Source organism: Sciurus carolinensis, chromosome 14 (genome assembly GCF_902686445.1).
Source record: "Sciurus carolinensis chromosome 14, mSciCar1.2, whole genome shotgun sequence".
NCBI lineage: Eukaryota > Metazoa > Chordata > Mammalia > Rodentia > Sciuridae > Sciurus > Sciurus carolinensis.
Window position 1 is genome coordinate 32,952,831 of NC_062226.1, and position 26,752 is coordinate 32,979,582.

Here is a 26,752-nt window from a genome sequence, read left to right on the forward strand (position 1 = left end):
CTGAGGGACTCCACCTGCTCCCCCAGAGGTCTATGGGACATTATTCCATTGTGTGAACTTAGGTTTACTCCATCAGGAAAGAAAACAAATGTGTGTTCCAAGGCCTACACCAGCTGAGGATGAAGCCACGGTTTCAGGAAGGAGGGAAAATGGTAAAAAGAAGGAAGATAGGTCAGGGCCCAGGAGATTGCGTGAGGCTAAATCTGCTGAAAATCACCGTAACAAGAAAAAAAAAAAAAAAAAAGGAATTTTGTACAAGTGTATGAAACAGCTTCACTGAAATGGGTGACTAAAAAGGATGCTGACTCAGGTAACTTTGGAAATGAGTAAGCTCTGGAAAACTAAAGGCAAAAGAAATGGTGCATAAGCACTGTAGTCTAGTTGACAAAGTTGTTTCCCATGGAGATGTAGAGTAGCAAATCTGCAGCCACTATGCATGTGTACTAGAACAGACCATGAAATGCACGGCAGGTGGTGGCAGCCCGGCTTCTCATGGTTAGAGTGGGAGCTTACAGGTGAGCAAGGGGAGGGGCTAAGACGATTACAATGGATTACAAGTGGCAATGGATTACAGTGGGAAACATCATATGGACTCCTGTTTCACTTACCATAGACCCAGATGGTACACACACATATTTACAGGTGTGCAAATATAACAGGTATGTACACACACATGTATTTCCTTGCTCTATCAACTGAGAGGATCGGCACCAGAACTTGGTAACCAGTGCCATTGCCCAATAAGAGGCACCACAGCCCCTTAGAGAAATGACTGATTTTACGAGGGCACAGGAAATATACCAGATAAGCTCAAAGCATCTTCAGAAAGTCAGGAGGTGCTTTGAAAAAACCTAACCCCCACCTCACACTGGTGGAAGGTGTGTCAAGGGCACACAGGAAGAATGACAACCAAACAAGCAGAACTCAGGTACAATCCAAAGGATAAAACACATACCCTTGACTCCACAGAGCTATAAATCAATGATAGAATAAATAAACAAATGGGACAGAGTAAAACAGACAAATCTCCCATGCAGAAGAAAGCCACAATTTAAGTATAGAAGAGGGATGGAGCATAACCCCCTCCTCTCTAACTTGGGGCTGGTATAGTTACTTCCTTCCGGAGAGTTCAGTAGGGGAAAGGGGAGAAGAGTAACTCTGCAGTGGAAAAACCTAGGAAGCACTATCCAAGCCAAGTGATCAAGTTCAAGGTCAGCAGTGCTAACTCAGGTTGATAGGAAGCAATGAGATGAGAATGGCACTTCACCTCTGTGGTTGTCCCCAAATCCATAATCCCAGACTAGACACACAAAAAGCCTCACACACATTGCAGTAGAGGAACATCATACAAAATACCCAACGGTATCCTCAAAGCCATCAAGATCATCAGAAACAAGGAAAGCCTGAAAGTCAGAGACATAATAAATACAATATAAGATCCTGGATGGGAGTCTGAGGCATGTAAGGGTAAAATGGGTAAAAACTAAGAAAATCTGAATAATTTTTGAGCTTAAAGAATAATAGATCAATAATGTTTTATGACAACTGTAACATGCAGGCTAATGTAAGATGTTGATAATGGGAAACTGGGTGTGGAGTCTGCAAAAACTCTGCACCACTTTTGCACTTATTCTGTATGTCTAAAGTGATTTTAAAATTTAAAGTTTATTTAGCAAAAAAGGAAGTTCAGTGTGTCTCTTGAACTTAGTGGTAAGCTGGTGGTGAGACTATTCTTCTCAGGAATGGATGGTGCCTGGACGCCCTTCTAGAGCTCATGCAAGTTTCGGCCAAGGTCCCTGTTTGCAGCAGGAGACATCTGCTCTGACGGGTTTGCACAGAAAATGAATGGTTGCAGGACGTTGGACAGCACAGTCTCTGAGAGGGACCAAAGCCAGCCTTGGAGGCTACGCAGCTGCAGTGTTGGAAACCAGGCTGCAGAGCCGACGTGTGGAGACCCGGCTGTTGCTGCCACAGACCCACCCGCCATAGCTCACGCTGCCAGCCCTCTGCTGTTAGACTCAGATTCAACCATCAGATCCGCCACCTCCAGGGACTGCACAGCTACTAGAGTTGCCAACATCCTTGCCAAAAGATCTTCTTGCAGGATCCCTTCTTCTCTGCTCCTTTCACTTGCAATTCAAACCAGAAGCTATGAGTCTGCCCGCCTGAGCCCAGACCCCAGCTCTGCCTGGTCCAAAGGAGACTGGGATGTGAGTCTGCCTTTTTCCGCTTCTGCAGGGGAAGACGGAGAGACTGGGGACTGAGCAGGATTTTCCTCCAAGTTGGAGCAACTGGCCTTTCCTTTCACTCACATCCTATAAGAACAAAGCCAGGTGGGGAGCCTTTAGATAAGAGGGGAAATGCTACCACTGAAGAAAAATACGTGTCTTAGAGATGGAGGCCAGTTGGTTGTCTGCACTCTGCGAGCCCACTTTATGGATGGGACCACTCTGAGCAGGTTGTGGGGACGTCCTCTGGGTAGCAGAGCTTTCCTTTTCCTCAGGCTCACAGCATCCATTCCGTGGAATGGGCACATGGAGAACTGCCATCATTCAGAAACCACCACCCCCAGCAGGGGACCGTCACTCCCTGAGGTGCCAGTTGTCCCCTCCATTGTATATGGCAGAAGGTGCAAGACAAGAGAGACAGAGGGCTGGTTTTGTAATCAAAGAACTCAGATTGTGCTGCCTTCTGCCTGGTGACGTTGGTAAGGGAGTTTCCGAGGCTTGGTCCTTTCACACCCTCCTTTCACAGGCCAGCTCTCCCTGAGCGCTCCGCGCACTGTTCTGCAGTCACCGGGTGGCGCATCCTGAGCCCCCTAGACTACATCCTCCTCATCCAACTCTGGACCGCAGTATTCAGCACAGGGCGGGTGACAGTAAGCGCTCAGAGACGTTTGAATGGAGGTGTGTGTGAGGTTGGTGACAGCTATGTGCCCCCTAGAGTGCGCTCAGTGTATCGGAAAAACTTTGGTGAATTTGAAGTCAAAGAAAGGTGATTCCAGATTCAAGTCCTTTCCCTCCGTTTATCAGCTACCCTTGGGGCAGTCATGACTTCGCTGAGCCTCAGATTTTGTTTTGTGAAAGTGGGGCCAAACCTAAGGCAGACAGTATTAAAGGGCTCCCCGAAGGAAACATCCACGCCCCTTGTCCTCTCACCACTGCAGAGGCTAAGGAAGCCAGTCCCTTAGCCTCCCTTGTAGCTACCTCTAGCCTTACAGCTCACTTTAGGCCAATGGTTTACAAAAGGGAAGATGAGAAGATGAGGGAAAAATGTTCTTTCCCTAGAAGACACAAGCCCAGGAGAGAAAGACACATCCACAGTCTCCACTCTCCTAATTTTTTTAAATATAAACTTTGTTTTGTTTTGTGTTTTGGAACTGGGGATCGAACCCAGGGCTTTGCAAATGTGAGGCAGATGCTTTTGCCACTGAGCTACATCCTTGCCCTAATATAAACTTTTAAAAATTATCTTTCGATATACATGACAGCAGAGTGTATTTTGACACATCATACATACATGGAGTATACCTTCCCATTCTTGTGGTTGTACGTGACGTGGAGTTTCACTGGCCGTGTATCCATATATGAATGTAGAAAAGTGATGTCCCATTCATCCTACTGTCTTTCCTATTCCCATCCCCGCTCCCTTCCCTTCATTCCCCTTTGTCTGTTCCTAATATTTGAATGCAGATGTGAGCTCAACAGCCATCTTGTAACGGTAAAGAAAAATGCTCAACGAGTGAGCAGAGCAGAGGCTGGGGTCCTGATGCCACTGCTGGACAGCTGAACAGAGGCCAGCAACGTGGCTCCTCCCTGTCCTGTTAGGCAAAGGATAGATGGCCCTGAGGCCCACGCCTCTGTTGGATGGGTTTTTTTGTGGTGAGGAGTACTTAGAATCCCCCATGCATCTGGTGTGCAGTGAGCACTCCACAGAGAACCCCCTGCTTTTACTCTGACCTAGGGCCTCATCCTCCAGGAGCCCACAGTGTCTGGGAAGGCAGAGGGCAGGGAAGGAGGGAAGGGCAGGAGGGAGGGAAGAGCAGAGTGCAGGGCCAGAGAGTGGGTGGAGGCAGAGGGCAGAGCAAGAGGGGAATGAAAGAGGGTGGAGGGACTAAGGGGAGGGGTTGGAGAAAGGAAAGCGGGAGGGGCCTACCAGTCGCTGCACAAGAGTGATAAAATAAGGACTCAGGGCCAGAAGTTGCCTTCAAGGAATTGAAGAATGATAACATGTCTTGCACACTTGGGATTCTAGAATCACACTCATCCTGCAGTTTCTGTGAGTCTTGAACTAGATAATGCATGTCAAAGGACCCAGGACGTGGTAGAGACTTCGTGAATGTTTGCTGAATCAAATCCATTCAAAATTTGTAGTTGAGAAAGGGACCCAAGAACCTGATTTCTTGCATTGCTTTCCACCTATCTGAGCACATCAGATGGCCCTGGAGATGAGAGCCAAGGCTCCTCTGAGGGAGGCAGGAAGGGAGCTGAAAAAGTCTAGCTTTTCTGCAAGACATCGTATTTGATGTCACTGGACAAGAACTGTCCTGCAGAGCCTGGCTTTCTTTTAAACAGGACTCTGCAGAGTGAACACGTGCTCGGTGAAGAACAGAAACGCCTTTGGCTATCCTGTGGTCATTTTACCCCAGGTAAATAAAACAACAACCCCAAAACGGATTTGGGGGACAGTTGAATACAGACCTGTATTAGGCAAAATCAGAATTTTATGAATTTTCTTAATAATGAGAGTATCTGGTCATACAGGAGCATGCTCTTATTCTCAGAAGGTATCTAAGTCTGATTAGGCTGCCATAATAAAATACCAGGACCTGGTGGCTTAAACAACAGAAATTCATTCTCTTGCCATTCTAGAGCCTGGGTGTCAAGACCAGGGTGCCAGTGTAGCTGGGCTCTGGTGAGTCCTCTCTTCCTGACTTTCAGACAGCCGCCTCTCACTGTGTCCTCACCAAGCAAGGAGAGAGAGCGTGGCTGTCTCCAGAGTCTCTTCTAACAGAGGCACTGCTCCCTTCGCAAGGGCTCTGCCCTGTGAGCCCATCTGTACCTAATGACCTCCCAAGACCTCACCTTCAAATGCCATCACACTGGAGGTAGGGCTTCAATGCATGAATTTGGCAGGGGGTGGGAAGGGGGACACTCAGTTTAGTCCATGAGATATCAATACATGGTGATAAAGAGCCATGACATCTGGAAATGATCTTCATGGTTTTGAAATAAATAAATAAATAAATAAATAAGTAAATAAATAGTGGCACCCAGAAAATATGGGAAATGTGAACTTGGATAATTAGCTCTTGAACCTGGTAAGGTTGACTCATTCATGTTTGTGCTTCTCTTGTTCACCCACGACTTTCCTCCCAAATCCATTCTCCAGCCTGCCTGGCACATGGTGAACACTAGGTATGTTTGTAGAACTAATATTAAAAATGAAATTCTTGGTCTAGGGATGTAACTCAGGTAAAGTGCTTGCCTACCATGCATGAGGCCCTGGATTCAATCTTCGTTATCTCAAGAAAAAAAAACAAAAGATTTTAATAAAAGAAGATAAAGTTCTCTCTACCTACAATATCAACATAACTAAGTAGTTTAAAGTCATTTTGGGAAAAAAATACAACTAGTTAATTTCTGAAGCAAACATAATGTATCTAAAAATTACAATTTAACATTGATTTTTTCCTCCTGGAGTGAAATATGAAATAAGAGCTGACCTGCTCTCTGTCCCAAGATTCTCTGATCTGCCATTATCCTCTGGAAGGTGTATCCCCTGTGCCCACAATGCCCTCACCCTTTCTGGGTGCCTACAGCCCTCACGGGGAGCCCCTGCCACGTCAAGAGCTTGGCGAAGGCCTTTTGATGGAAAGTTAGGGGAACGGTGTTTGTAACTGATCTGCTAAGTGGTGCCTCTGCAGGTAAACCTTTGAATCTGCTCTAGACCAACAATACTCTGGACTTAGAAAGAGAACCTCAGAGCAGAGGAAAGGGACTGAGGGGAAGGCGGAGGGATGGGAAAAGGGAGGAAGGTGGAATGAAACTAACCAAAGTATTCTATGTGCGTACATGAATATATCACAGTGCATTTGCCTTTATGTATATCTATAATGCACTAATTTTTTAAAAACTATAAATAATTAGAAGAAAGACCAGTAGAATGGAGGAAAGGGAACAGGGGAGGAAGAAGGGGAGGAAAAGGGGAAGTACTGGGGACTAAACTAGAGCAAATTATATTCCATGCTTGTATAATTATGTGAAAGTGAACCCCAATATCATGTATGATTATGAGGCACTAATAAATAAAATTAAAGAACATATAAAATCACATAAGAGAATTGCTGGTGTAAGATAGTTATTTACAACTAATTTTAAAACTTGAAGTAAAAAAAACATTACCCAAGAAAGAGCAATGAACTTCAGTTCATTGTTTGAGATTGAATTAGACAATTAAAAAACCCTAAACTCTTAGAAATTCTTGAATGGTTTCAATGTATCTTTTACTGCTTTTTTCCTATTCCAAAGAAACTTGTATCCATTGTAGAAAATTCAGAAAATGAGGACAAAAGAAACGAAGTTATCTTCAGTGTGAGGTGACTGTCCCGTTGCTGTGCGTCCTTTCAGATTCCTTTTCTAGGATGTGATAATGATGAAATAATAATGACGATGATGACGGAATCACCGCTTAGTGAGTGCTGACCGTGTTCCGGCACAGCTTAGTTCTTACAACAAGACTTTGAGGTCAGTATCCCCACTTTCCAGACGAAGAAGTTGAGGTTTAGGGAGGGCACATCTCTTGCCATAGTCCCAGCTGATAAGGGTAGACTCCACGTCTGCTCACCTCAACGGGCCAAACTCGTCACTGTAGCGCTCACTCCCTCCCCAAGCATCTTTCTCCATGAGGTTCCATCTCCGCTGGGCTATTCATTGCTTCTGACCTGGGTGTGTTTTTCCTTGCTGCTGTAACCAATTAATACAACTCAGTGGCTTACAACAGCGCGTGTTCACCTCCTAATATTCTGGAAGTCAGACATCTAAAATGAGTCCCACAGGGCTAAGATCCCGGTGTTGGCAGGGCTGGTTCCTTCCAAACCCTCCAGGAGAGTACCTGCTCCCACCTCTTCCAACTTCTAGAGGCTGCCTGCATTCCTGGGCATGTGACCCCAGGACTCTAGATGCTGCTTCCACGGTCTCCTCTCTGCTACTCTTGTATCCCCCTTATAAAGACTCCTGTGAATATGCTGGGCCCGCCCAGGTAAGCCAAGATAATTTCCCCATCTCAAGATCCTTCAATAGTTGGGAATGCTAGAGTGCTGGAGTGCTTGCCTAGCAGGTGTGAGGCCCTGGGTTCCATCCCCAGCACCACACACACACCTCAAGATCCTTAGTTTGTGTCTGCAAAGTCCCTTTTACCACATAAGGTAAGATATTCAGCCAGGCATGGTGACACACACCATAATCCCAGAGAATTAGGAGACTAAGGCAGGAGGGTCACAATTTCAAGGCCTGCCTCAGCAATACCAATGCCCTAAGCAACTTAGGAAGACCCTGTCTCAAAATAAAACACAAAAGAGCTGGAGATGTGGATCAGTAGTTAAGCACTCCTGGGTTCAACCTCTGGCACCATAAAAACAAAAACAAAAATATTCTACACAAAGTGCTGAGCGGGAGTCATGAATCTCCTCTGTCATCCCTATCCCTTCAGAGACAGTCTCCTGTCAAGCAACAGAAATGTTGAGCTCACAGTGCTGGAGGCTGGGGGCTCAAGACCAAGGCACCCCGGATCTGGTGTCTGGTGAGGTCTGTTTCTCATACATGGCACCCTACATCTTCACATGGTGAGACAGCAGGAGAGGGTACACTCCTTCCTTCCCACTTTATAAGGACACTAACCTCGGACAAGTACCGGGCCCTCAGGGCTGCTGGCCTCCCAAAGACCCTGCCTCTAAATACCATCACCTTGGGGGTTTGGTTCTAACATATGAATTTTAGAGGAACACCAACATTCATGTCTTAGTAAGTGAGATCAACAATTATGGCAACTTCAATGTCCAAAAAATAACAAGAACTTTTCTCTACAATAGATCTCATCTTGTATGCAAACCCCTGCTCTTCCCTCTGATGGGAACTCTACTTAGGTCAGGGGCGCTAAAGCTTCTTAATGGTAGGTCAGTCTGTTTCCATTCATAGCAGTCTCTTTGGGCTAGATCTTCAGGTAATTTAATGTTAGAATCCACTCAGTTTCTCTGCTCCACACCTCCTCGTTTCCAGTAAGCTATCAGTAAAGTGATGGGAAGAGTCTTTTGGTCCTCTTGTAATGGTTAATTTGAATTGTCAACTTGATTGGATTAAGAGATACTGATGATTAAGAGGTCTCTGGGTGTGTCCATGAGGACATGTCTAGGAATGATTGGCATGTGGGATAAGAACTGAAGTGGAGCCCCTCCCTAAGCATGGGCAGCACCGCCCAATAGGATGGAATAAAAGCTGGGAGAACAAGGAAGCAAATGCAGATGCAAGTTCGGCTCTTCCTGGATGGGTTCTTGATTGCTGCTTTGATCATCTGAGAATATTGGACTCTCCCTTCTTCACTCTTTCAAAAGGGACTCTGCCAGTGATTCTCCAGGTAGTTTCCAGAAGCCTTGGTCTTGGACTGGGTAGCACTGTTGATCCTTCTTGTTCTGAGGCTTCCACGTCTTGCACTGTGCAGCTGCTTAGTTTTCCAGCTCTCCAGCTGCAGATGGCCATTGTGAACTATCCGGTTTCTGGTCATGTAAACCAATCTAATAAATCCACTTTTATAATCATACTTCCTGTCGATTCTGTCCCTCTAGAGAACCATGACTAACACAGTCCTTATTCTCCTCTCTGGGTTCTCATGGGCCTCTACTCTATGCCCTTGTCCTGTGAGGTCCTGAGCATCATCTGCTGGCATCTTCTGGGGTTGGGGGTGGCTGGTCTATCTGCCCTGGGAGTATCAGGCAGGTATCTTAAAGTCTTTCCATGGACTGAGATCCTAAGCCTGTACTTTGTAGCTTCCCTATGCTGACCCCTAATCTATAAAAGTCAAATAGTTCTCCTAGAGGTTCCTCTACCACCAGGCATGTGGGAAACCCTGGTCTCTACCCAAGAATCAGAAGCATTATCCCTGCCCCTTCTCTCCAGGCCTCCAACCTCTCTAGAGCCAGTTCCATGCCATATTAGACATGATGCCACACCAAGGTGGAATTCTCCAAGAGGCTTAGATCATCAGCCCTAATATCTTTTCATTCCTCCAAACATTTTTTAATACATATTTTTTAGTTGTGGATGAAGTTTTATTTTTATTTATTCCTTTATATACAGTGCTGAGAATTGAACCCAGTGCTGAGAATTGAGCCCAGAACCCTCACGGATGCTAGGTGAGTGCTCTACCACTGAGCCACAATCCCAGCTCAGTTCCTCCAAACTTAGCCAGGGCTGTCTTCTCCCCACACTTCCTCCCTCTCCCTGGGGCTCAGCCCCAAGGTGAAGATACACAGGTCAACTACAGCCTCACTCATGTTGCCTAGCAAGCCACCTCAGCACTCAATGGCTTCCAACAACAAGCATTTATCCTCTTGCTTACAGATCTTCAGTGGCAGGAGAAGCTCTGTTTCAAGTTGTGGGAACTGACTTCAGGTTCAAATTTATACCATGTAACAATATTCCCCTTGGAACAATAACTGCCAGAGACACTTTCTTCTCATGGAAAGTCAAAGAAGCACAGAAAACATAGGAAACGCGTTGCCTCCTGTGGCCTCGGCTCAGATTCCCATCCCATGGGTCTCAAAAATCACTTGATCAAGTTCAACACCAATGAGAAAGGGGAATATATTCTGCTCACTCTGTGTCCTGCAAGATCACAAGACAGAGAGAGAGAAAGTGATGTCCAGGGCTTATTAGAAAGTCAGAAGAGGGAGAAACTACCTGATTCAATTTGGATCTTTAGTGGCCCCCAAATGTCCTTGTATTAAAGGCTTGGTCCCCAGCTTGGTGCTATTAGAGGTGATGAACCTTTAAGAGGTGGAGCCTAATGGGAGGCCTTAGGCCATTAGAGCATGCACTTGAAGGGAACTGTGAGATCCCAGTTTCTTTTTTGTTCTCTTTTTGTTTCCTGAATACCATGAAGTGAGCCACTCCTTCCACCATGTGTTCCCACCATGATGTTCTGCCTTACCACAGGCCCCAAAGCAATAGGGTCTATGGACTATGGGCTGAAACCTCCAAAATTGGAGCCAAAATAACCCTTTCCTCTTTTTAAATTGATTATCTCAGGTATTTTGTTACAGTAACAGAAAGTTGACTAGTATGCTACCTCTTCCCAGGGAACTTTGAGAAGTTCCCAGAGGGAAGATGATCTCTGAGCTATTTTAAAAGAAGAGTCATTATCTAACAAATGAATGAGAAAGAAGAGCACCATGGCAGAACTTGCAGGTTCTGATAAAGGACCACGAAATGACAGAGCATGCACTGAATGACAAAATCCTGGACTGATGGGAAATCGGCTTGACAAGGGGGCAGGGTCAAAGCACAGAGAATTTGACAAACCATGGGCAGTCTGTGATGGGCTCCAGACCAAGGAAGAGGCCTGCCCAGGTTCGGGTATGGAAGAGTCACAGGATCAATGAGTAGGGAAACAAACAGGGGTCTTCTCACTCCCAAAGCAGTCTCTTTCTGAAGAACCCCTCATCCTACCCTGACCACACAGGACTCCGAATATCAGTGCATCGTCCTCAGACCCCCACGTCAAGTATCACCACTGGTTCCTCAACTCAGTGGTGAAAGAAGGAAGAAGAGGCCTCCTTCAGTGATCCTAGAAAAAGAAACTGCCCCATTTCACATGATCTACTTATGAAACTTGGATGACTGTACACCAGCAACATAAATTCCTAGTCTCCAACATATTTATTTGAGTTGGTGACTAGGAATGTGTGAACAGCATACAAATTTACAATCAGAAAATATTAGCTTCTAAACACTGCACTCCTGCCCCCAGAATCACTTCTTTAAATTCAGTTTGTTTCCATTCCATCATTTGCCATTGGAGTTTTTGTTGTAGACAGATTTTTTTACAGGTCCGCCCTAGACCTGGGATTTATTTGTGCCCATAAACAAAACCCTGATATTAATCGCAAACTATTTCTGATTCTTGGTTAATGTTCTTAAACATCTTGCGTCTCAGGGGACTCTTTGTCCTGTCATATGAAGATGATGTTTCAGGATTTATATTTCCCCAAAGAAGCAAGTAGATCATAAAACCTAATGTATTCCGTGGTTTGGAATGATAATTTCACCAAGAGGTGAGGGAATATTTCACGGTGATCGTTACAACAGCCACGTTAAGTTGTTAATATACTACTTCCCTTTACATATTCATCCAGCTTCTGTTTATGGGATGGCTCCTACACCCCCATAGAGACTGAGGGTGAGTCATGCCTTGGGGGCAGGTGGAAGACAAAGCTGGGCACCCTTCCCTGACTTGGGGTAAGAGGACGGTGGTTGGAAATAGAAGGTAAGAGGCAGTTGGCAGCATCATGCTGTGACCAGGAGGAGGCCACGGCAGAGCCCAGGGCGGATGCTGTATGTGGCCACAAGATTTCTGTCCCTGGAACCTTGGCGGGGATGGGCAGAGGCGTGTGCAGAGCCCACGTGTCAAGTCAGCAGTCCCTCCTACAATCAGCCCCTGAGACAACTCCCAAGAGCGAAGGTCTGTGCGGGCTCTCAGTATCGGAGGCTCTGGGTCTGGGACGAGGCAATACATCCCAGCAAGAATGTGTGGCAGAGCAAAACCACCCCCGCATGGGCAGGAAGCCCAAAGAAAGAGGACAAGGCCAGGGTCCCACGATCCCCTGGAGGGCACACCTCCAAGGACCCGAGGACCTCTCAGCAGGCCCTGCCTCCTAAAGGCTCCACAGCTCCCAGGAGAGCCATCCTGAGGATCAAGTCTTTAACAAAGGGAACTCTGAAGGACATGTAAGATCCAAACCAGCTGCACAGGGCTTAATGGGAAAGAGACCTGGTTCAGGGAAGCCACTAGAATGGAGAGGACTTCCATTTAACCAGCATTCCGGAGGGCCTCTGCCTCAGCCCTGGACTGGAATGGCCCCCAGTTGAGTTACAGAGGCAGAGACACGTGCAGGGTGTCTTCTTACAAGGAAGACCAGAAAAAGAACTGGCAAGCAAGGGAGAAGGAACCTTGAATTCTGTCACTTGGGGGTAATCTCAGAAAGCTTATCTAAGTGGCACCAATCCGGCTGTGCTATCATCAGGGCAGATTTTGAAAACAAGACTCAAATCGCTACACCTTCCCTTTCTAAGAGTCGACCTGGGGCCACTTCTCAGACCTAATTCTCCTATGACCGGGTCTCCAAGACGGTGTGAGGATGGAGTAACCAGTGTGCACAGCCTGAGCAGAGCCCGGCGCAGGCGAAGGTCAGCACATGCGGGCTTTACTAAAGCCTGTGCGTCTGGATGCCAAGCTTCATCCAAAGGCAAAGGGTGTCACTGACCGGATCCAGGACAGGGACCTGCCCCAGCCTTCGTTTGAGGAAGGAGAGTGGAACGCACAGTGTCACAACCAGGGAATAGGGGAGGAAGGCTCGTGTGGACCTGGGAAGCTGGCCTGTAAGAAGCCAAGGAGAGGGCAGCGGTAGCCATGGAGATGCTGGAGGTGGGAGGGAGGAGGGGGATGGGCCACATGTGCTGCAATAGCACCCCAAACTAATGCTTCTGCAGTTTTGCACTTAACAGGAGAGAGCAGGGTAGAACTGTGCGTGTGTGTGTATGTTTTAAAAGAAGAAAGACAATTCTGAATCTCTAAAAATTTTTTTGCATTAATCCCAATACTTGAGCAATAGATGAACTATAGCCTGGTTATGCCAGGCACAGTGGTGCACACCTGTAATCCAAGTGGTTCAGGAGGCTGAGGCAGGAGGATTGTGAGTTCAAAGTCAGCCTCAGCAACTTAGCAAGGCCCTGAGTAACTCAGCAAGACCCTGTCTCTAAATAAAATATTTTTAAAAGGTCTGGAGATGTGGCTCTGTGATTAAGTAGGCCTGGGTTCAATCCCCGATACAAAAAAAAAAAAAAAAAAAAAAAAAAAAAATACACACACACTAATATGGAGAGAGAAAGAGAGAGAGTTTAGTTATCAGTTTGTCCATTTATCCACCCATCCATCCATTCACATTGCCACCCATCCACAGCAAGCCTACTAGCTCTGAACCACAGAATGAACTCAATAAATATTGACCAAGCCGGGAAGAAATGACTGAACATCAAAAAGGATTTGAAGAATGTGAAATCTCACTTAGAACTCCTCACAGCCATGCAAGATCACACAACTGTCTTGACTTCATTTATTTCAACAGATAATTCAAGGAATGATATGGGAAACAAATCCCTACCTTTTTTAACTCCTACTCATATGGAATCACTAGATCTTCTGGGCAGGACTCAGGTTCAGGGCACCGAATCCAGGACCGGTGGGAGTGTACATTGAACAACTTTTGTAGGTAATTTGTACACTCTCTTGAAATTATAAAAGCACACGCCCAGTAACTCCACTTTCAGGATTTTAGGATTTAGATAGCCTGACATGTGTGCACGACATCTTACAGAGATAAGTGTGGAGCACTGTTAAAGAACGTCACCAGTGAAAGCACAGAGCCAGGACAGAGAGCTGCTGCATGAGAGCGCACCCACACCATGGCCCCACCCGGCTGCCACTGAATAAGAGGAGCCTCCACAGCGATGTCTGAGACACGGCACGAAGTGGAGATGAAGGTACGTGAGCGTGCGCATGTTTCCTCTTCTCCGATGACTCCTGTGACAATACGCAAGGAGCTAGTAAGTGGTCGCCTCAGGGTTGGGGAACAGGCGTGGGAAACAGCCTGGCTTCCTGTATCCCCTGTGGACCTTCTTTGCCTGTCTTTCAAACTAGCAAACTGTAGCATCCCAGTCAAATAGTGGGGATGGATTTAGGACGACAAAACAAATTCCTTTGCTCCATCACTCTCTATCCCTAGTCCCACTCCCAAGGGGGAAACCACTTTTCAGGATTTTTGCTTCTTGTTCTCTCAAATAATAAGTTAACATTGCTAATTCTTGGATCAATAATTTTCCATAGTGTCATAATGAGTTTGTTTTAATAGTCGTATCTTGTAACTCCAACCTCTCGTCCAATACTTGAGTACTCCAGCTTCAACCTCTCCTGCTGTTTTAATCAGCTTTTCACTGCTGTGACTTAAAGACCTGAACAGAACAACTGTAAAGGAGGAAAGTTTATTTGGGGGCTCACGGTTTCAGAGGTCTCAGTACATAGACAGCAGGCTCCATGATGATCAGAAAGCAGAGAGAGAGACTTCACTTGCCAGATACAAAATATATACCCCAAAGTCACACCCTCGATGACCCACCTCCTCCAGCCACACCCCCACCTGCCTTCAGTTACCACTCAATTAATCCCATCAGGTGATTGGATTCAGGCTCTCATAACCCAATTATTTCTCCTTTAAATCTTCTTGCATTGTCTCACACATGAGCTTCTGGAGGACACCTCACAGCCAAACCACGACACCTGTTAATACCAATGTGTTAGCATGCAGTAGGTAATGCTGCAATAACAAACAATGCCAGATCTCAGTGGTTTCTATAAAGTAAAGGTTTATTTCTCATTCAAGATACATGTCTACTGCAGGTCTATGGGGAAAGTTGAATCTACATATTTTAATTATTAAAAGATCAAGACTGAAGAGACAGCCATAATCTCACACAAGGCTGGTCACAATCCAGAAAGAAGGGGGATCACATAAGTGATGAAATATTCACCCTGGAAGCAATTCACCTTTTTTAGGTGCACAATGCAATTACCAATACTAATCACATGGCCCCATCCAACCACAGGAAGTATCCAGAACAAAGGAGAGTCAAAAATAACTTGGCAAGAGGCACTAACATCTAACATTTGCAAGTTGACATAAAATACTCAAACCTCTGTTTCTTGTAACATCAATTTTAGGCATTTATTTATTGACTCCTGCTACTAGCCACTTCCTTTCCTTCCATCTCTTCTGCTCTGCTTCCTGGCTTCTTTCGGCTTTACTTTTCCCTTTCTGTTTTGCTTCTTTGGGTTCTGGTCAAGTTTGCTGATTCTCTCATACGCTTCAGTGACCATGATTAAATCTCTGGTGCTCTGGGCTTGGGTGACCACATAGGCATCATTCACTGCTGGGCCAAGCAGTGTGCTGCCAATGAGATTCTTTCTTTGTGCAACCAATATTACAATCTCTGGTGCCACTCTGGGGAGTTTTCAGATGGATTTTCCTACATTCCATAAACTTCAGTTTTCTTTATATCTGCACCAAAATTTAAAAATCAATGGAAGCATTGGAAGACAAAACCGAAGAAATATGATACAGAAAACCAATGTTCCAGGGGCTACAGATCCACAAAGGGACCATGTTCCAACACACAGCTAAGCACAGCTTTGGTCACCTGGAGAGCAGGACATCAGAGGCTGGACAAGGGCACGACTGTGGGATGGAAGGGGAGCTGCTTTGCAGATGGACCCAGGAGCCAGCATCAGGGAGACAACCCGCTGCCCCATCCTCACTGCCGTCATCTGATTGGAACAGTGTCCTATCATTTCTCCTTGAGTGAACAGGAGGGAGAAAGGTCACACGTGAGTTCATGGTCCCCATCCACTGCTCAGCTGGGACACTGTGGAGTACCATAGAGATCAGAAGCAGCCAAGGGTTTTAGCGTGTCTGAGTATTTTTAATGGTTTTAGCGTCAGTAGGGATCTATGTGTGTTTATTGGGACAAGGTTGGAAGAAAGCCATGGTTAGAGATGACTAGTCCAACCTGCCCATCCCACAGATGAGTGTCAAGGCCCAAATACTGGGAGAAACACTTGTCCCTGGGTTCCTTGTGTATCAGGGGCTACTCCCCCGCCTCCCCACACACATCAACTGCCCATGTCTGTCATCTCTCCTTCCTTGTCACTGCCTCCCCTATCAGGTCAGCTCAGAGAACTCTGAAGACTGGGAGGTGTGGAAAGACGGAGCTGGAAGGACACACAGAGATCCCACTTACCTGTCCACCATGAGACACCCAGGGTTACACAGTGAGCTGCTGTGAGGACCAGATCCCAGCAGTTCACCCTGGGAACCACCGCGAGCCCTCTCCCAGCTTCCCCGCCTCCCTGTGGCCCTTCAGTCCTCAGATGTAGGGACACAGGATGACCACAGAGCAGCCACCTTTGACAAGGAGCCAGCTGCACCCTGCCCCAGGGCAGGAAGGATACTGGAAACGAAGGCCAGAAGCAGCAGCAACTGTGATCAAAACCTCGCATCTTCACACACCATGCAATTTAGGAGCTCTGTTACCTCCTGTGTCCCATTCAAACCAACCTTGTGATTGCTGTGTGAGGCTGGAGTGACAAACTGTATTATCCCACTGTACATATGAGGCACTAGAGCTGGGTGGATCAGGCCTGGGGTCCGAATCCAGTTCCTTTCCTAATCCAAATATCCTTGCACCTAAAGATCCATTCTTAAACTCGATGCTCCAGAGAATCCGAACTTGCTACCTTAAAGGTTTTGCCACGACCTTTCCTTATCAAAGTCCTCCTCCACAACGTCCCCATTTCCCGGGTGGATGCTGGGCGGCTCCGAGGGAAAATGCGATGTGTGGACAATCACCGCCCCCTAGTGGCCGAGAGATGAAGTGCTCTCCAGTTTTGACGCAGAGAACAAAGGCTGAGCAACTCCGCGGGGCCTCAGTCTGGCACAGGAAGGGTGGCAGGTCGGTTTTTTATTCTGCGGGTCCTGGCATCGGCTGTCGTGGCTCCACTGACTAATGAGATGCACTTCAGCTCGGGAAACAGCTGTTGAGGGCCTGACCGAAGGGTCGAGTCTAAAGGAATGAAATGAAAAATTGATTTATGTCAGTTGCTTTGGCAGCTGGGAAATCACCGGCCACTAGAGCCACTCCAGGCTCACAAGGCTAACACCTGAGCATGGCTGGCCCTCACCAGCCCTCACTGGCCCACCCTCCCCTCAGCTGTCAGGGAGATGGACTCGGAGGCCAACTGACTTCCCGCTCTTCTCCCTCCTGCCGTGGATCAGCAGCTGTGCCCTGGTTCCATCTCCAGAGCCAGGACGGTGGCAGAGGTCTGCTCAGCTCTTGGATTTCTAAGGCCGGGTGTCTTGTTCAGCAGTGGGAGTCAGGCCAGGCTGGGCCCAGCACGAGCGGATGGCGCACTGAATGAGAGCTCATTTCAGCCCAACTCCAGTCCCCACAGGGGAATCAGGCTGCCCTGGAGAAGCGGCTCTGTGGGCACCATGTCTGTCTGTGCTTTGCTGCAGTGTGAGGATGTGGCCACAGGAGTTTCTGGGTGGAGTGGGGGGAACTGAACCTTGATCCCCAGGGCTTGTTCCTTCACCCACTTTTCCAATCTCGGCCTCTCCAAGGAGTCCTCCCAGGTGGTGCCTGTTGAGCAGCCTCCCTGGAGGGAAACTGCCTGGATTCTTGCCAGGGTTGACCCTGGGGAGTTACCTTGGTGCCTTTATTTCCCTATCTACACAATGGGAGCAAAGAATATGGTCAGTTTGCAAACAACAACAACAAAAAAATAGCCGGTCCGTGCCCATTACCACTGTGGTCAGTGTCCATTAGCACCACAGCCAGTGGATCTGACCCTGGGAAGGCATTTCCCCCAAATCACTCCTGAGTCATTGCCACAGTGATAAAGAACAGTGGCTGCGGCCTGGGTGCCGAACTGAACTGCCAGCTCTGACCCTCGCTCAGCCCTCAGCACGCTGTCTCAGACAGCTGGTGTAGAAAGGGGAGGTGATTTATGTCAGTTGCTTTGGCAGTTGACTCTCCCCAGGTCAACTCTGGAAAGAGTCCAGTCTTCCTCCTCATCATCATCACCTCCTGGGATGAATCGACTGAGCATCTAGAAAGAGAAGTGAGAGCAGTGACTGGGGTCAGGTGGGCAGGGGAGCTCGGAGACCGGACAGCTCTGTCATGGAGAAGCTGCAGGTCGCGAGGCTGCTCAGCCCGGGATGGGCTTCTCAGAGATGGAGCTGAGATGCATTTTACCTACACACTGATCTTTCTAGCGGCACACTTCATATAAGCGTCTGCATTCTGAGGTCAGCATGCCATCCACGAGAAAGGAAAACTGTGACATCTTAAAGCTGTTTGTTGCTCCAATGTTTATTGAATGCATGAATGAGCCAATTAGTTAATAAGACTTTTTCCTGCTTAGATTTTTCACTACATGCTGGGGTTTGTCAAGGAAGCAATAACCTACAGCTGAAATGTTGTGTGTTGTCCCACCCACGATGCACCTAGCAGAGCTGATGACGGACATGACAGCCATGTATCTTCTGAGGACCCCGAAGACCATCATGCCAAACCGGGACCATTTAATATTTTCATTAATGGCTTGAAGGATGGAATCGAGGTCCAGCTAATCCGATTTCTGGATGCTACAGAGCTGGAAGGGATCTGGGCCACTTTGGAGGACAAGATTAAAATGCAATCCAAGCTTGACAAATTACAGAGATGGACCTAAATCAATAAAGAGAGGGGCAATAAAGATAAATGCAAGCCGCTTTGAACAGAGCTGAGAAAATTATCAGATACCAAATGGTGGTGAGAGAAATGAGCTCTGAGGGAGCCTGGAGGAGGGCCCTGGATGGAAATTGATGGAGTCACAGTATTTGTAAAGTGGAGGCTCTGTTCTGTCACCTGGTGGATCTCAAGCTTCACTGAACTTACGAACAACTCAGAAAACTTAGCAAATTGCAGATTTCCAGGCCCCGGCCTGAGATGGTGCTTTGGTAGTTGTGGAGCAAAGCTAAGAGGATTCTGAAGGAGGTGGTCCACGGCCCACACTTTGAGAAAGCTGGCAGAGCAAAGGGTTGCCCTCTGAGCATCGCGTGCCTTCCCAGATGTTTACTCATGGAACACTTGCTCCATGGATTCTCTGTAAGACGTGAGGCTTCAGAAGCTTGGGAATATTCCCTTTTAGACAGAAAAACACTTCACAAGGTAAGTCAACCTACTAATGGTTCCAAAATTTTCTCAAATAAACTGCAGTGTCCCAAACTTTCCAACCTAGGGGACTTTTTTTTTTTTTTTTTTTTCCTTTTACATAACATCCAGCAGCATCTTCGGGAACACACTTCAGAAAACACCGTTCCTGCTTTAGCCACTCCCCATCAGATCCTTGAGGACTGCTTGGTCCTGGCCTTTCCGCTGTGCTGTGCTCAGACCTGAGCAGGGAGCTGGGACTTGGCATGGTTTAAAGCTGCTCTGCTCTCTCCACAATCCTGGGGCTGAACTCTCCTCTGACACTTACAGGAGAACAGCTTTGAATCTTGGGCTCTGGGGGCCTGTTAATAGTGCCCCTAAGCCCCAGATTGGGGAGGAGAGAGGAGGGCTTTTTCCTTCTTTTGCTTGTTGATTTTCTTGATCTTGTGTGAAAAACTGCTAGTTGCCTCCCTGTTGTCTATCGCCTCCCCTCCCTTAAGAATAGCATCCCCCTCTTGTCTAATGTGCAATGTGCCCTGCTTAGGCGACATTTCTCAGTCTTCTTTGCAAATAGGGAGTGGTCAGTCAGATGTATCTGGAACCTATTGGACAGGAAATACTTTATAAGGGCCTGGCACATTTAGAAGGCATTCTCTTTGCTCTTCCTCACTTTCTTCTCCTTGTCTGCCTGGATCACAGACATATATGGTAGGAGCATTGGCAGCTATCTTGGGTCATGAGGTAAACTTGTGGATGGAAGCTACTCTCTAAGGATAGCAGAACGGAATGAGAGGAGCCCAAGATTTTATGGCATTATGAAGCCACCAGAGCAATCCTGCACTGCCAAAGAGAAAAGATGCACCTCTATTTTGTTGAAGTCTCTATTTTTCAGGTCTCAGTTTCCAGCAGTTGGATGCAACTTTGAACTCACACAGAACTGAACCAGCAAAGCCTTTTTGTTATTTTCCACAATTAATAGCCACTCTGCTACTATCGTGACCCTGTCCCTAGATGTTCTTTCTGCTCCGTATGTGTGTGTGTGTGTGTGTGTGTGTGTGTGTGTGTGTGTGTGTCTGGTGTTGGGGGGGGCACTTTCTTGCCCATCTTTGGCACAAGGCAGTTACCCTGGTCGAGCAGCCCTGCCTCAGCCTCTGGCTCCTCCCTCTCCTGTTCTTTACGGAAATTAATCACAGAATGGAATCAACTCAGAAAGGCAATTCCGAGTTCTCAAAATTGCTCTGGAATGGACTTCTTGGAACCTGCCCTTCATTTCCACATGGTTTCCAATCGACGTCCAGCTCTGGGTTTCTGTCTGGAATAGACCAGTGGCCCCTGAGCAGAGGTGGGTTAAGCAGAGATACCGCCTGGAGACTTCCTTTCACATCACCCATGAGACTTGCTGAAAAGGAAAGAAAAATCATGCGATTGAGGAGAAAACCAAGAAAGGAGCTTAGGGGCTGGGGGGTAGCACTCCTGACACGCGCAGCCGCAGATCCAGCTTGGGGCTGCGGCCTGTGTCCTCGCTGCCCTTGTGCCCACCAGCTCCTGGTTGCCCGTTCAGCCTCTCAGTGTTCCCCCAGGCCCAGCCCAGCCTGGAGAGGCCCGCGTGTGCCATTTAAGCGCCCACTAACAATGTCCCCAGGGTTCCTTCCACTTCTGTCGCTGGTGACCTCTGCACTCAAAGGCAGAGAAGGACTCTGGACTTTCCTCCTCTTCTTCCACTGGGGAGTCCATTTTCAAGGAGCTGTTTGCCCCCAACAGACTTGGAGAACATTGCATTTTCTGAAGACCCCAGGGGGGACACCCCCTGGCAGGAGGAGCAGCATTTGCTGAAGATTGTCAGTGGCTTCTGCAGGAACTCATCACCTGCTTGTCCCCAGAGCAGATAGGAGAGCTTGGCCAAGTCCCTGCAAACAAGAGAACCTGAGCAGTCTCCTCACTTCTGGCAAATTCCACCCTGGGCCCAGACAGACCCCTTCCTCCAGGATGTGCTGATAAATAACACAACCTCCATGTCGAGCCTTCTAAACATCATGTAACGGAGAAAACAGGAACCAGGTCATCGGGCCCAGAGGAAGCCCTGGCTTGAAATCCAGCTACTTCACAAAATAGAAAGAGAATTTGAAAACAGTGTAATCTTAATCAGATACCAAAGCAGGAAGGGCCACAAAGTAAGAACGGAGTCAGGGAAGAAGAAAAGGCAGCTGACAGTAAAATAGTCTCAAGATAAAACTCACTGAGAGCACCAAGCCACCAACTTAACACACGGCCAATCAGATGGGTGAAGCGGGCAGAGAACGCAGGAGACATTTCCAAAGAAGAGATGAACCAATAACGAGAGAGCAGAGGAGGCGGGATCAGTGATGGAGAACCCTGGGAGGAAGGACCGGTGACACGGATGGAAAAGCAGGGTGCAGCAGCGGCAGTCCCAAAAGCAGAGGGCAGGAAATCCCCTAAACTGGAAAAATACCTGCAATTCTGATTTCATTACCCCCAATCCTTCTAAAAAGAAAGAAGAGCAAAAGGAAGTCTCAGAAGGACTGAAGAGCCTCCGGAGCAGGGGCCCAGCTCAGCGACCATCAAGCCTCCTCTGCACTCACTACCTGGGCGGCTTAGAGAAGGCATCGCCCCTTTTCCAGACTTAAGTTTTCCCCTCTGTGGCTTCTTGTCTGTCTTAGATGTCCCTAAAAGCAGGCCTTGAGGTGAGACCTGGCCTGCGTCGCACATGTGGAGGGTGGTTGCCGGCAGCGAGGAAAGGAAGAGAGAGGAAAGGAGGCGGAGAATGGGCCTGCAGAAACCCAGGAGGGCAGCTGCAGGACGGTCCTCCAGGGCCCTCTGAAACATCGAACCTCACCCCATTCTCCCACAGGGCACTGATCCGGGGACCCCAGCCCTTAGTGTTGATGGCTGCCACCCCACAGCCTCACCCTTATTCCCACTCCCACCTTTACCCCCATCCCACCTTATGCTTTTAGTGCCAGAAAAAAAAAATCCACAAAGAAGCAAGTGACGAAGACGCTAGAAATGAAATCACCAGCACAATGGGACCACCCACTGCGACTGCGGGAGAACTCCCGGGGCCCAGAGGAGGCTGCTGGGGTGCCACAGCCTCCGTATGTCCAACACACCCACGGAGCAAGAGGGCTGCAGACGAGACCCCACGTGACAGCAGGAGTCCCAGGGTGGAGGCTGGGCAGAGCAGCAGGAAGATTAGCATGATGGTCTGTTCCCTGTCCAGGCCCTGGGTCAGCTGTGTGCTCCTGAGTTACCATCACAGCCCAGGAGCCCAGCACAGAGCTGGCAAGGGTTAGGTGCTCGTCGCTGTCACCTCCAGGGGCCCGTGATGGGCACTCATCCCCACAGCACAATTTCAGCTCAGCAAGAGAAAGAACTTTCTGAGGGGTCCAAGGGTGAGCATCGGTGCCCTTCCCCAGGCGAGGCCCATTAGCGTCTCTGTGTCCTCTGGTCTGAGTCCCTCTCCACCCTGATGCCATCTGCCCTCCCACCTCCTGCTCACAAGCCCCAGCGACCTAGAGCCAGCCCACCACCCCACCAAGCAGCTTGCATTGACCCAGGTCCAAGTTCAAGCCCCAGCTCTATAAGTCAGTTCAGCAGCCTGGGCCTCAGTTTCCTCACCTGAACAATGGGGGTCCTCCTGTCTAGCTCACAGCAGCCCTGACAGTTGAAGTGGGCAAGGAGTGTAGGCGAGTTACACACCACCTCTGCTGGATCGAGCACATTTGCCGATGTCCTCTTATCAGAAAAAAATAGGCCACATTAGTTTTACTCTTGCACATTTCCCTTTTTGCCTTGGCCACCAGGCAGCCTTAAACTCATTTTATGTTTCAGGTTGTACTGGGCACTTGGCCTTGTATAAATATTCTGGTATAAATATTTCTCCTCTCTCCCAGCTTCATTCCTGCACTCTATTTTGTTTCTAACTTCTGTGAAGTGTTCTCATCCTCTTTAGAGTTGTGTTTGTTAAACTGAATATCTGCTTCCTTGGCAGAAGTACTTATGGTCATGTCCAGCTGCCTGTAAGCCAAAGCCAACCAGCCAACCGTCTTGTCCGGACCATAGAATGCTTAGTAAAACATGAGCTAAAATGTTTAAAGAGATTTTTTTTTTGAACCCCACCGAATCTGGATTTCTGTCACTCTTGGAAAACTGGCCCGTGCTGCAGTGCTGGGAACAAGCTGGAGCTGAGATGGTGGTCCCTTAGAGGGGCGGGTCTCCCCACCCAAACAGCTGCCCCTCCAGCTCTCCCCCATGCCGGCCTCCGTCGGTTCCCACGCTGTGGGCCCCGGTGTACATGACGTGGGTCCACCCAAGGCATATCTATACACAAGTATGCGCGGAAAGAAGTTCAAGTTCACAGTGAACGTCACCAGGCTCCCCTCCAGGATGAGCAAGAGCTACACCCCGATACTCCAAATAAAACCACCCCCTCTTTCCCGAAGAGCTCCCAGATGGTCCCTCCCCCTTGAAAATAAAACTGCTCCCCTAGAAGCAGAGGTAGGTGTCTCTAAAATGTCATGTCGTTTTTTCTGTTTTTTTTTTTTTTTTCCCAATACACTCACTTGGCTGCTTATCGGATGCCGAGAGCATTGTGTTCTGCTTCCTGTGGCCAAATAAACCAGGCAGGGCTCAATTCTCCAATTGACTGTGTGGCTCAGGGAACAAGCCCTCAAATCTGATTACAGGAAAATTCATTACTTTAAGACCTCCCTCAGGGCTCAGAGCTCATAAAAGAAACCTCCAGAGGCCTCGGATTAGGGGGAAAGAGGCCCCTATGCTGCAGATCTACAGATTGGCAATAATTAACCTGAACTAATTATTGTCAGGCCCCAGGTCAGGTTTCCAGAGCAAGGCTTCCTCCTGACAACCCGACAACCCGCTTTCAGAGCCAGAACTTTTCCCTCAGATGCAAAAGGAACATCAGCAGATTTTAATATAAAGGTACATGAGGGAACAGGAGCCTCTGCCCGGGGGAAACTCAGCTGGCTTGAGGGTTGCCGGTGGGGACACAGCACAGAGTCCCGGAGAACACTGCCAACTCTCCCCGGCCTGTGCCACACTTAGGATCCCAAACCAAAAGGCCACAAACATCAACACACAGAGACAAGCAGCAATCTGGGAAAGAGTGCACCTCTTATTTACAATAAAAGCTGACGTGAAAAAGAAAAAGGAAAAAAATTTCCAAAGGAAAAACAGTAAATTTTAAGGAAAGATCATTCGCCACATAGATAGTAGCCAATAAATACCATCAATGTTTTTTCTTTTTTCTTTTTTTTTTAATGTTTGAGTTTAGTAATTAAAAAAACAAATCAGTGAGAGAACTTTTTGTCTTATAAGACTGATAAATATGCTTTGGGCTTTGTTTTTGTTTGGCTTTGTTGTTTTATTTGGACACTTATGTAACTGCTGTTTATAAAGTGACAAATCAGTTCAAGTTTGGAAGGCGATTTGACAACAAATAACAACCATTTTGAACTGTGCATATTCTTTTATCTTTTATCTCGAGAACTGGGCCCGAGGACAGTGGTTCTCAGGCAGAGGCCATTTTGCCACCCAGGGGACATTTGGCAATCAGGAGACATTGATGATCAGGGTGTTGGGGGGAAGGGCTGTTCTGGCATTGAGTGGTACAGGCCACTAAGCATCCTAAGGACAGCCCCTCAGGAGAAGAATTATTGTCCAAAATAATGAGGACCCTGCCATGCCGGAGTGGTGGGGGGAGGTCCTCAGGTAAGGACGCAGGAATGTATGACAAAGGGTCTTCAGTGCCACATGGTTTAAAAAGTCAATGCACTAGAAATTCCTCATCAGTAGGGGACTAGTTAAGGAAATCACATACTATGCATACAGCAGAATGCCATAAAGCCATTAAAAATTAAATAAACCCGTGTCACCAACATGGAAATACATCCATCACACAATGCTGTGTGAGAACAACAGGTAGCAGACTCACATACCTAGCAGCTCATCCTTTGTGTGCATATACTGTATACGTCTAGAAAAAAATCTGAACGCTGTTGACTACCATATTGCACATTTAAAAGTCGTTGTCTCTGGGTGCAAGAATCATGAGTGATTTCAACTGTTTATCTTATCACTGTTTTCTATTTTTCCTCCTATAGGATTGCCAGTGGAACCTCTGAGTGCACTGTTTCAGAAAAGAACATTCATGTCAGAGAGAGCTCTGCTTCTCTGCTTCCTTTTTGCCCTTTCCTGATCTGCTTTCCTCCTCCATGCTTCAGAGCTATGGAGTTGGCCATCTATGGACTGAGACTTCCGGAAACAGTCCTGAAACACTGTGCATGAAGCCTCATAACTGAGATGGAGAGAAAACTTGAAAGAGCCTGGTACTGCTTGTGAGAGAATGAAGGCTCAGTGAGGCGGTGTTCCTGTGATCCCTGCCAAAATGCGGCTGACCGGAACACAGCAGGCGACTCTGGTCAATACCACACGAAGTCAGGGAATAATCCCACCAACATCTACTTGAATTCTTTGCCCAAAATATCCTGAAGTATAATAAAATCATTGCTATTTTTTAAGCCAAAAAATTGTGCTGGGAACAGGGTGGTGAAGCCCTACCTTTGTAGAGCTCACAATTGTGGGCACAGTCAGATTAATTCCACAAGTTGCAAATGTGGAATTTGCCATAGTTTGGACCTGAAGTGGCCTGCAAAGGCCCATGAGGACCAAGCGTGGTCCTCGGCTTGGTGCCATTGCAAGGTGGTAGCACCTTTAAGAGGTGGGCCTAATGGGAGGTGTGTCCTTGAAGCAGATACTGGGACCCAGCCGCTTCCTCGCTCTTTGCTTCCCAGTGGCCATGAGGTGAGCAGCCTTGCACCACCAGTGGCTCCCTGCCATGTGCTGTCTCACCACAGGCCCAAAGTAATGGACCCAGCAGCCATGCAGAAACCCCTGGAACCTGAGCCCAAATAAATTTTTTCCTCTTTCAGTTGTTTGTCACAAGCATTTTGTCACAGTGACAGAGAGCTAACACAGCGGTAAGAACATGGGTTGTGGAGTGAGATAAACACATCTGCAAAGCGGGGAAGTGTACCAGCACCCACCCAAGCCCCTATGGTGGGGTTTACCAAAAATAACACACGCGTGACACTTGGTACAGGGTCCAGGGCACAGAGCATGTAGTGGGTGTTCCGTAACGTTTGTATTGAGATTATCAACACACCTGGCATTATCACTAGTAGCAGCAGTAAGCGTGATAGCACAGTGAAGAGGAAAGCAGTGAGAACTTATGGGATGGTTGGGGCACTCTTTTTCATGAAGGGTCCTGATGTGAAGCTAGAGGAAACTCAAAGAACACTTCTCCAGAATTTACAAAACTCTGGGGGCAATTTGGGTTCCTCCAGTACACCGCAGGGGTGTTCTAGCTGAGCTTAGCCAGTTCTCAGCGGCCTGAGACCCCTGCTGACATCTGAGCCTGTTTATGAAGCAGAGCCCCTCCCCCAACCCCAGGCCTCTCCTGTCAGCAGGTGCTGCAGCCTGGCAGGAGCTAATGAGATGTTTACCGGAAAGATTAGCTTGTCAGTGGAGCCCGGGACAGATGGTTATTGATCCTCCTCAAGCCTGTCATCCCTGTCCCATCTGAGGCAAGCTGAGGGGGCAGGCACTCTCTGACCCAGAACTCAGGTGGGTGCTCAGGCCCC

At 47.8% G+C, this 26,752-nt stretch overlaps 1 long non-coding RNA gene across 1 annotated transcript; it reads right to left on the reverse strand.

Annotated features, from left to right (window-relative positions):
* Window positions 1-14,700: 14,700 nt before the first annotated feature.
* LOC124964433 (uncharacterized) lies at window positions 14,701-23,732 on the reverse strand. Its single transcript, XR_007104971.1, has 3 exons — window positions 23,654-23,732; window positions 22,710-22,826; window positions 14,701-16,943 (listed from the first exon to the last, which is right to left on the reverse strand). It is a non-coding gene; the product is annotated as an uncharacterized LOC124964433 (long non-coding RNA).
* Window positions 23,733-26,752: the final 3,020 nt, after the last annotated feature.